This window comes from Salmo salar, chromosome 16 (assembly GCF_965601325.2).
Source record: "Salmo salar chromosome 16, fSalSal1, whole genome shotgun sequence".
NCBI classification, from domain to species: domain Eukaryota; kingdom Metazoa; phylum Chordata; class Actinopteri; order Salmoniformes; family Salmonidae; genus Salmo; species Salmo salar.
Genome location: NC_138306.1, coordinates 37,035,992 through 37,048,135, shown reverse-complemented (window position 1 = coordinate 37,048,135; position 12,144 = coordinate 37,035,992).

Below are 12,144 nucleotides of genomic sequence, written 5' to 3'. Positions count from 1 at the left end.
AAATAAACACATAAGATAATATTTTTTCTAGCAAAAGAAAGATCACACATAAGAGGGAAACCCTTTTGGAATTTACAACTATCAGACATTTCATGGCAAAAAGCTTTGTATCTTAATTTCTTTTTATTTCTATTAAGAAAGGTGCACCGAAAGATTTTGCACAATATATACCCCTCCAACACAATGGTGTTAAGGTTTACAGACATGACATGTACTTTCTACAATGATGGACCTGAAACGCTGATACATTTGTTATACAGTTGTTTGTACACTATTAGATTTTGGAGAGAAATGGAAGAGTACAGATTGAGTAAAACTGGTCACACTATTGATATTAAATGCAATGATGTTATAAACATATTTTTTTACTGTACTCTGAACTCTTTAAAATGTATAACTAATGTCATGATTTTGGTTGGTACATTTTTATATCCACAAAAAATAAAACCCCTGCTTTAAAGTGTTTTTGAGAGTTTGTTTCTAATTGAGTCTCTGAAATTACTATATAATAAGAAAAGCTTGTCTACGGTCCAATTCTATAATTAATTATTTTCTGAATAAGTCACATTGTCTCATTCTCTTATGGTGTCATAACACATTTTTCTGTTTTTGTTTGTCCTTTATGTTCTTGTTAATTATTGACTCAATGATGCCAGATTATCTGTTATATTTGATTCAATAAAAATAAATACAATTTTAAAAAAGCTCTAGAAAGAGGCCCGAATTCCCGAGTTGGAATACCGAGTTGGATGACCGTTCAAATATATTTTTCCCAGTTGGAGCTCGTTTTTTCCGAATTCCCAGTTGTCTTGAACGCACTGAAGTCGGAGATTTCCCAGTTCCTAATTGTTCTGAACGCGGCATTAATGCTCAGAGGGAGACGGCAGGGTATTTATTCCCTTCCGAGTCATGAACCGAGTTACGGTCCAAACACTTAAAAGACACACCCTCGTCTTATGCCCTTGGGGGAATCCCCGTTGCCGTCTTGGCTGGCGGTCCAAATGATCAGCCATGCAAGGGATGTTTGCAACGTAAGCCCCTCAGCCCTCGTTTTTAGTCGGATTTGTGAATGTACAATGATGGCCACTCCGGGGCCTGAAAATCTCCATAATTCAATTCGCGACGGTTGTACATCCGCTAAGAAAAGTCCGAAAACTCTCTAAACAACATCAATGGAGAAGTCAATATACAATTGGAAAGTAAAAATGAATGCAAATAATTTGGAAATTGTGCTACTAATGCACATGACGGCACAAACACGTATCGTAAAAAGTAAATATGTTTTTGTTTGGTTATTTTTGGGGAAATTGTAGAAATAAAAAAAAGTCATTCTTCAGAAGTTCCAGCTAGGCAGGCTAACGTTAGTTAGCTAATAAATGTGCTAGCTATAATACAGTAGACGTATATTAATAATTATATATTTAATATAAGTAGATATGCTCTCGTAATTGACGTAGCGCATATAAAGCACCCACAAGCTACCGGTGGCTGAAAACACAATCGGTGACGAATTTCCGGTGTTGTGCCGAAAATCCCCCCCTTTGCGTTCTTCATTGCTGCGACTTGCTTGCTCGTTGAGATTTCTGCTCTTCACTCCGTTGTTAGTTTTGCCTACATTTCACTGATCTTAGTTGCAGCATTTTGTCTGCAGTTATTGGTCTGGCTATTTGTTTCAAGTGTATGTGGCGGTTCTAGCTTGTATGGCGCCCTGGGCGAACCCCACCTTCAGCGCCCGCACGCGGCAAGATGCCGCCCTGGGCGGCTGCCCTTGTCGCCCGTACCTAAATCCGCTACTGATTTTGTATTAGTCTATAAATACATCTCTTGCCAAAATTCGTCATCTCTCCCATGTCTTATTCGACTACTGTTTTTGAAAGTGTAAGGATAATAATTCAGCCATAGTTGTTCTGAAATGTTTATTGCATGCCATCATTTTATTTCCTCTATGTTTAATATAACACACATACATTCATTATTAATTTCGGTTGCCTATCCTGACGTGAAGTTTGTTCTATAGAAAGTATTTGACTCTGATGTGTGTCACTGAAAGTATTTGACTCTAGCCACAAAATGAAGGAAATTAGAAGGGGGGATTCTGGCAGGGGGGAGATTTTCGGTACAACACCTGTTAAGGTGTAGTGACCCGTGAATGCGTTGTCCGCAGCATTTGGTCACATGACAGCTCGATCAGCTGTTCGATTTCTCTTACCGGCATGTTAACTGAGCCAGGATCACAGGGAAGTAGGTCCCAAAGTGCTCTTCCAAGCTTTGGAGGTAAGCAGTCATCACTCGTGTGGGACATTTACTGATGCTGTTTTCTTTTCGAAACATGTACTGCAGGAGGAAGGGGGCATGGTTAGCTTTTGAAAAAAACTATCCAATAAGATTTATTTCCGCTGAATCGGTCATATCTCTACATAGATGTGTGAACAGGTGTGTACGCAGTGGATGTGGATTAATGTAGTTTACAATCAAATTTACCTGCTCCCGTATCTCAGCCTCAGTGGTAGGCCGCTCCCGTATATAATTATGTGCTCAGCTCTTTTGCCGCCAGTTGCTCTCGGCATGTCATACAACGCGTCCATATGGCAGAGGGAGACACATTCATAACTAGAGTGCAAACGCCTGCATGTCGTCCCGCCATGGATGGAGCCCAATCTGTGCAAAAGGCCACCATTCGATCCCACGGAATCGTATTTTCGTCTAAATAGCCACGCAGCACACTGAACATCCCCTGTGCCGTTTCATGCTCGGGAATAATGAGACGGAACAATATGTTCTCGTGAATAGCACCCCCGTCATGTACAGCAAACAACAGCCAATGCATAGGCGTACCACTAACATCCATTTGGAGAGCATAAGCTGGATAATATTTGAGTCATTCAGTCAGTTTCCTCATGATTGCTAGCAATAGCATTAATTATTTTTTTAACAGTGTTATCTGACAAAGGTATTGATGTGAGTTTCTGTGCCTATGCCTCCCCACACATTGTTTTCATCATATCAATTGTAGCTGGTAATATCAAAGTCTGCAATAGTGTGTGGTTTCATTGCGTGGCGGACCTAGTCATTCACCGTGCGAATGAATCAAGTGTAATGGTCAAGTTCGGCCTTTTCCCATGATCTAAGATCTCTGGTTGAATTTTATCTTTTAGATTTTAATAATTGTAATTTAGATTTAAGGTTAACCACATTACAACGATTTTGAGATACAAATATGATATTATGACCCTTTTTTTGTGTGTGTATATATATTCAGGATTTTGGAAAATCTCCCTCCACCCCATTTTCATATCAGGCGACCCCACATGGGGTCACGATTCCCCTATTTTGGGAACCGCTGGCATATAGCCTATTACGAAGCACACTATTGCAGTGAGGTAACTTTGGTTAACTGAGTCCAACTCGGGGTAACTGGTCATACAAGTTTCTATGGCATCAAATCCTTCTGAACTAACCTGCTCCAGGGCAGGCTAACTCACATTCCACATTTAGTAATGGCAGGATGAATTTGAAAGTTCCCACACAGTAAAACTTTTGTGATGATTGCATTGTCAACCATGCCAAAGTAATAAAGTAATAGTCTGTGGCCTTGAGAGGGAGTGGAAAGGTATTGACTACTCTGGCATGTTGCCATAATGTTTCAGGGCAGTCTCAGCACTATGAGGGCAAGATAATAGAACCCTACCTGCTGAAATCACTGCCATGGAATGAGAGGGAGTGGAGAAGTGACTAGGCTACTCTCTGTCTGTGGCCTTGAGTGGAAGTCGGCTACTGTAAAAGTCTATTTCACACGATAGCCAGGTTGAATTTGCAAGTAGAGGTCGGCCGATTATGATTTTTCAATGCCGATACCGATTATTGGAGGACCAAAAAAGAGGCACTACCGATTAATCGGCCGATTTAAAAATATTAATATTTCTTTATTTATTTGTAATAATGACAATTACAACAATACTAAATGAACACTTTTATTTTAACTTAATATAATACATCAATTTAGCCTCAAATAAATAATGAAACATGTTCAATTTGGTTTAAATAAGGCCAAAAAAAGTGTTGGAGAAGAATGTAAAAGTGCAATATGTGCCATGTAAAAAAGCTAACGTTTAAGTTCCTTGCTCAGAACATATGAAAGCTGGTGGTTCCTTTTAACATGAATCTTCAATATTCCCAGGTAAGAAGTTTTAGGTTGAGGTTATTATAGGACTAGTTCTCTCTATACCATTTGTATTTCATCTACCTTTGACTATTGGATGTTCTTATAGGCACTATAGTATTGCCAGTGTAACAGTATAGCTTCCGTCCCTCTCCTCGCCCCTACCTGGGCTTGAACCAGGAACACATCGAAACAGCCACCCTCGAAGCATCGTTACCCATCGCTCCACAAAAGCCGCGGCCCTTGCAGAGCAAGGGGAACAACTACTCCAAGTCTCAGAGCGAGTGACGTTTGAAATGCTATTAGCACGCACCCCGCTAACTAGCTAGCCATTTCACATTGGTTACACCAGCCTAATCTCGGGAGTTGATAGGCTTGAAGTCATAAACAGCGCAATGCTTGAAGCATTGCAAAGAGCTGCTGGCAAACGCACGAAAGTGCTGTTTGAATGAATGCTTACGAGCCTGCTGCTGCCTACCACCGCTCAGTCAGACTGCTCTATCAAAGATCAATCATAGACTTAATTATAACATAATAACACACAGAAATACGAGCCTTTAGGTCATTAATATGGTCAAATCCGGAAACTATCATTTCGAAAATAAATTATGGAACCGTTCTGTATTTTATCTAACGGGTGGCATCCATAAGTCTAAATATTCCTGTTACATTGCACAACCTTCAATGTTATGTCATAATTACGTAAAATTCTGGCAAATTAGTTCTCAACGAGCCAGGGGGCCCAAACTGTTGCATATACCCTGACTCTGCGTACAATGAACGCAAGAGAAGTGACACAATTTCCCTAGTTTAATATTGCCTGGTAACATGAATTTCTTTTAACTAAATATGCAGATTTAAAAAATATACTTCTGTGTATTGATTTTAAGAAAGGCATTGATGTTTATGGTTAGGTACATTCCTGCAACGATTGTGCTTTTTTCGTAAATGCGCTTTTGTTAAATCATCCCCCTTTTGGCGAAGTAGGCTGTCTTTGTTAGGAAGAAATAGTCTTCACAGTTCGCAACGAGCCAGGCGGCCCAAACTGCTGTATATACCCTGACTCTGTTGCACAGAACGCAAGAGAAGTGACACAATTTCCCTAGTTAAAATAAATTCATGTTTGCAGGCAATATTAACTAAATATGCCGGTTTAAAAATATATACTTGTGTATTGATTTAAAAAAAGGTGTTTTTTTTCGCGAATGCGCTTGTTAAATCACCTGTTTGGCGAAGTAGGCTATGATTCAATGATAAATTAACAGGCACCGCATCGATTATATGCAAAGCAGGACAAGCTAGATAAACTAGTAATATCATCAACCATGTGTAGTTAACTTGTGATTATGTTAAGATTCATTGTTTTTATAAGATAAGTTTAATGCTAGCTAGCACCTTACCTTGGCTCCTTGCTGCACTCGCATAACAGGTAGTCAGCCTGCCACGCAGTCTCCTTGTGGAGTGCAATGTAATCGGCCATGATCGGTGTCCAAAAATGCTGATCACCGATTGCTATGAAAACTTGAAATCGGCCCTAATTAATCGGCCATTCTGATTAATCGGTCAACCTCTATTTGCAAGATAACTTTTCTTTCATTTTTGGCACAAATGAAAATGTGGCACTGTCTTGCCCATGGGTTGATGTTTCAGCATTGTCTCAATGAAGAGTTTGGTGTTAGACTAGCCATGTGGGGCACACTAGCGGTTCTGGGGGGGGGGGGGGGGGGGGGGCAGTGCTCCTGTGACAACAATTTTGGACCCCCTTGTGGCCCCCCCTAAATGTGGAGTATGAAATAATTTTTACATAAATAATTTTTGCTATAGTTCTTTTTTTACATCTGGTATTAGACAGCGGCAATGATGATGATTATGATTATGAACATGGTCTTTTGCTTGCTAATGCCTGCAATGCAGTGAAGAAAACGATATGACAACAATAACGTCTAATGTAACTGGCCCCTCTAACTGTACAACTGGCCCCAGCTTGGCCCCCCCAGTTGAAATGGTCTAGAACCGCCACTTGTGTGACATGCACATGTAGTTAAGCCTGCAGGCGGATGACCAATATCCACTGTTGTAAAACGGATTAAGCCTGAGCTGGAATGTGAAGCTAACTGAAGTTCTCTAGCTTTAGAAAACCCTGAGTAGATCTATCTTGCTTTTCAGTATACCCCTCTGGTCTGCGCACCACATGTGCTGCCTAAATGCCCATTTGGGGATGTTCTCATCAGTTCTGTTTTAGTAAAGGGAGGGTGCATTTGACCCTGCTACACCCCACCTGTGTATTGTATGGTTAAGAACAGGTTTTGCCTGTTATAGGCTTTTTCTTTTGAAGACTGAAATATTGAACGGAAGTTTGTATGTCAATGAAAATATATCCACATTCTTTGAAACTCACCAGCGCTGTGTAAATAAAATCAACCCGTTCACATACAGTAGACCTATTTGCATTTCTACCTGGCTGCCTCCCCCAAATCCTGGCCCTTACGACTGCTACAAAGAACCCTATTTTACAGGTATGTTTTGTTCTCATCTTGCACTATTCAATGTGCAATAGCAAAATAGACAGACAGACTTGAACACAATAACAGTTATTAGTGCAATTCATAATACCCACATAATGTTTGTACAGTAAGGTCGAGGGCTTTCCTGCAGCAATGGCTGGCTTCTGGTCCCTATCTCTCTGTCCCTCACCACACTACCCCATAGGGTTAATGCACAGAAGGGTTAAGAAAATAAGATGAAACAAGCCCCACCTTGAGGGCTTTACTGGAATGTGCCCTGCAAGGAATGTCATTTTGTCTGGAGCTCAGAGGGACAAATATTGCCCCACTCACACAATTCCTGCCGTTTTCCTCCGAAGAGGAGGACATGGGAAAAGAATAGTGGATTTACCGCCTAAGGTCTTCAAGTTTTTGGCTCCTCATTCAACACAGCAAAAAAAAGCTATTTCAGACATACACAGGCTTAGTTTTTCATCTATAGTCTGAATAGTTGTTTTTTTCCTAAATACCAAACCCAGGTAACTGCAGAGAGCATTGTGAAGAAATAAACTAGAAATACAAAAGTATGTGGACACCCTTTTAAATTAGTGGATTCGGCTATTTCAGCCACACCCGTTGCTGACAGGTGTATAAAATTGAGCACACCGCCATGCAATCTCCACAGACAAACACTGGCAGTAGAATGGCCATACTGAAGAGCTCAGTGACATTCAACTTGACACCGTCATACGATGTCACCTTTCCAACAAGTCAGTTTGTCAAATTTCTGCCCTGCTAGAGCTGCCCCAGTCAACTGTAGGTGCTGTTATTGTGAAGTGGAAACGTCTAGGAGCAACAACGTCTCAGCCTCAGTGGTAGGCCGCACAAGCTCACTCACTACCAAGTTCTAAACTGCTCTCTGGAAGCAACGTCAGCATCAGGACTGTTCGTCGGGAGCTTCATGAAATGGCATTCCATGGCCGAGCAGCCGCACACAAGCCTAAGATCACTATGCTCAATGCCAAGCGTTGATTGGAGTAGTGTGAAGCTCGCCGCCATTGGACTCTGGAGCAGTAGAAACACGTTCTCTGGAGTGATGAATCACGCTTCCCCATCTGGCAGTCCGACGGACAAATCTGGGTTTGGCGGATGCCAGAAACATTCTACCTGCCCGAATGCTTAGTGCCCACTGTAAAGTTTGGTGGAGGAGGAATAATGGTCTGTGGCTGGTTTTCATGGTTCGGGCTAGGCCCCTTAGTTCCAGTGAAGGCAATTTTAACGCTACAGCCTGCAATGACATTCTAGACAAAAAGGGAAAGCCCTTTCCTGTTTCAGCATGACAATGCCCCTGTACACAAGCGAGGTCCATACAGAAATGGTTTGTTGAGATTGGTGTGGAAGAACTTGACTGGCCTGCACAGAGCCCCAACCTCAACCCCATCAAACACCTTTCGGATGAATTGGAACACCGACTCCTAGCCAGGCCTAATCGCCCAACATCAGTGCCCGACCTCACTAATGGTCTTGTGGCTGAATGGAAGCAAGTCCCAGCAGGAATGCTAAAACATCCAGTCGAAAGCCTTCCCAGAAGAGTGGAGGCTGTTACCGTAGCAAAGGGGGGACCAACTCTATATTGATGGCCATGATTTTGGAATGAGATGTTTGACGAGCAGGTGTCCACATACTTTTGGTCATGTAGTGTACCTTGGTGTCTGACTATGCCCTCTACTTGTGTAACTCCTGATAATTTATTTAGAATCCGGCCCTACGATTCAGAGGCAGTCGGTGCCGTTTAAGATGGAGGACGATACATTTTTTAAAATTTCAATTACAGCATATTGGATGACTGTCATTCATATTCCATTCAATCAGCTCAATATAACATCGATAAGTTTAGGCTACTGCATGATTCTCACATTTTCCCTATACCCATCATGCAGTTGCTACAACCTGCCTATGAATGAAAGTTTACAAAGTATGTGCAGTTTGAGAGGAATTGACACATTCAATACCGCCTTACACACTTTTGCCTGCATCTAGCTGATCTAGGGTGTAATCATTAGCCCATCAGTTGGAAACAAGAGTTTCTATTGGGCAAATTCAGATATGTTTATATTTTTTTTGTTTATTTCTGTTTTAAGAAACGTTTTTCAACAGATTACAGCAATTATTGGTGACGTGAATATATTTAGTATAGTTTTATCTAAAAAGGATAACTTTTTAAATGTTTCACTTTTTATGAATTTTACTGAGGATGGTCCTCCCCATCCTCTGAGGAGCTTCCACTGCTACGATCTCATATTGCACAATGACATTCCACACCCTTCTTTTAGTTTAGTCAGTCTCAAGAACACAAATGTTAACGCACATGGGAAGACTTATTTCCCCTCATTTATTTCCCAGTTCTCTTTTTGTCCTCTTCCCTCTCATGATGTCCAGACGTTTTAATACCTTCTGATATACTCAACCGAATCACTGGTTTGTGGGACTCATCATTCGTTAACCCAGGTATCAGAGGACTAAGCACGATGGTGGTTGGGCAGTTTGTGTGCATCATGGCAAGGTGAAGTGATCATCACTGGCAGAGTGATGAAGGTACTGCTGCCTCCAGATGTGGAGGTTCTGCTTTCTCTCCCGGCAGGTGATCTAAGGGTGGGACTGACCTCTAATACAGGGCTGGTCAACATAAGGAAGCAAAAACAATCAACCATCCTCTGAATGGAGCCCACAGAGGGCCTGCCAGCGGGGGCGCAGGGAGGATCTGAGGCTGTTGCTGAGATTGCATGGAACATATGTTTGTACATAGTGTTGCTATTAGGATAAGGAGTCCCATGAACAGCAATCCTTAAAACAATGAGGATAAGTAAATACAGTGACACAACAAAATGAATGTTATACAAGCTCTGTGATGTAGGCTCACATTGTCTGAGGTGAGAAAGTTACTCAGAAGTAGTCTAACATTCACTGCATCTTTAAAAATTCAGTAAGTCAGTAGAAAAATCAAGAGAACAGAAGTCCCCATTCCCATGGTCTCTGTGTGATGTGATTTGGACTGAGATCAATAAAGACATTTATGACATTGCATTTTCTGATTGACAAAACAATGAACACAGGTTATTTTCTTCAGTTCAAAACAACATCTGAAGATCCTGTGAACAAAACATACTGGCATGAGGAGTGCCCAATCTACTGCCAACCATTCTCATAACCAAAGAGCCTGGACTATCCTCCTTTTATGTTTCAAGGAGCCAATTTCAGGTGAAGCTGGGGTCTTCCATTCACATTAGAGAGGACTTCTAGTTCTCAAACCCTATTTATGAGAAACAGATTGAAATATCTGATAAACCAAACAAACTTTTGAGTTGGGGGGGGGGGGGGGGGGAAGAGCAGCTGGATGGGAGTTCTGAGAATGTCTTGAAGCTGCAAGTTCCTGTTTACAGTCCTAGTATGTGGGCTTTGGGAGATTGGTTGCTCATCTTTTGTTCTAAAAATATCATCTTAAAACAAATAACAAAACCAAGAGAAGAAGAAATTCTTTAATTAGACATTTTCTTTCATCTTCTAACTGCCATTCATCTTGTAACTTAAGGTCAGTGGAAAGAGGTCAGCTCAAGCATGAGGACCACAGACGGACATGACACTTATTCCCATACTCAATGATAGCCATGTAGTCACAAAAATATTCACTCTGATCGCCTGTTCATTTAACTTCGCCATTTGTTTTTAGATAGTTCAAAGAGCAGCTTCTCAAACTCTCCCATACAATAATGGGAAACCATGCAGCCTTTTGGGAGATATCTCATCCCACTTTTATATCCCCCGTGGCGAACCATAATAAACACGAATAGGGGTCTGTTTGAATCAAGTTGAGACAAAACTCAAACCAGGTTTCCTAACATTTATAAACACCCACACCCCATTCTCTGTTGTCTTCAAAGGTGCCGTCTAGCCCTTCTGTGGCGTTATCAGCCCTGGTCCAGGTCCTTATTGAATGTCTGGGCCTAGGCTCTTCTCTGATAGGGAACAATGGAGTGCAGCACAATTATTGTGGACAAACCTTTAAGAACCCAGAGCTCTGTGACATTGTTTCTGTTGCAGACCCTCATCTTAGTTCATGTGTAGGGAGTTCTGGCTTGAAATTTCAGCGAAACATTACATACGTGCATAACAGTGAAGAGGAACCTTCATGTAATTCAAAGTGTTTGGTGTATTGAATATTGTATGGAAGTGCTTCATAGGTACAAGCCCTGTAACTTCAGTATATTCTGCTACTTCAGTGCCTACTACTGCCCTGCATGACTCATAGCATGACAAGCCCAATGCTGAGTAACAACTAAAGACAACAAGTACCTTGTTCCACAGGCAAACCATCTTTCCACAATATTGACTATTGTACCCTCCCTCCTTTTCCCACCCTATTGAGGATATCATAAGAGACATTCAACACACCCCAATATGACCATCCTATAACATAACCACATGGGCTCACAAAAATCAAATCAAAAAGGCAAAGTCCAAAAAAGTAAAAGGTGATGGCATGTCCTATAAAATACTTGTGGTATTATATGGGAGATGCAATCACCCTTTCTTTAACTACATGACTTGGCCCAGATGAGCACCCCATCCCATTTTTTTTTAATACCACCTGCACATCAAAATAAAATAGGCATTTCTTTATTATATTATTCTTTAATATAGGCTTTAAAATCTTATAAACATTTTCTGTCAGCAGTGGATGTAAGGTCCATCCCTGTGGTGTTTTAGGCCTGTGGGACATGATAGTAGCACCACTTCCTGGTTGCACAGCTGGACTGGGCCAATCCGGCACCTGGTGCAATAACAGGCCTGTTGGAAGAGGGGCCCCAACTTATCCCTTGAACCACAGCTCCTCAAGGCCCATGAGGCAGGAATGTGGCCGCCGACAATCAAACAAATACAACATGTACTACAGTACAACACACAGAACACTCCTCTAGCCCCAGGAAAACACCAGCTAAGTAGCAAACAAAGGGGAAGTACTGCAAGTCATATTTATGTAAAACATGTACACTGAGTATACAAAACATTAAGAACACATGCTCTTTCCATGACAGACTGACCAGGTGAATGATAGGATCCCTTATTGAAGTCACTTGACAAATCCACTTCAAATCAGTGTAGATGAAGGGCAGGAGACAGGTAAAAAAAATATTTTTAAGCCTTGAGACATGGATTGTGTGTGTGCCAGAGGGTGAATGGGCAAGACGAAAGATTGAAGTATCGGTGCCAGGCGCACCGGTTTGCATCAAGAACTGCAACGCTGCTGGGTTTTTCACAGTTTCCCTTGTATCAAGAATGCCCCACTACCCAAAGGACATCCAGCCAACTTGACACAACTGTGGGAAGCATTGTCGTCAACATTGGCCAGCAATATTAGGAAGGTGTTAATGTTTTGTACACATTGTATATCGCTCGAGATCATTGTGCATACTAACTTTTACACGTTTAAAAACGGGCATTGAT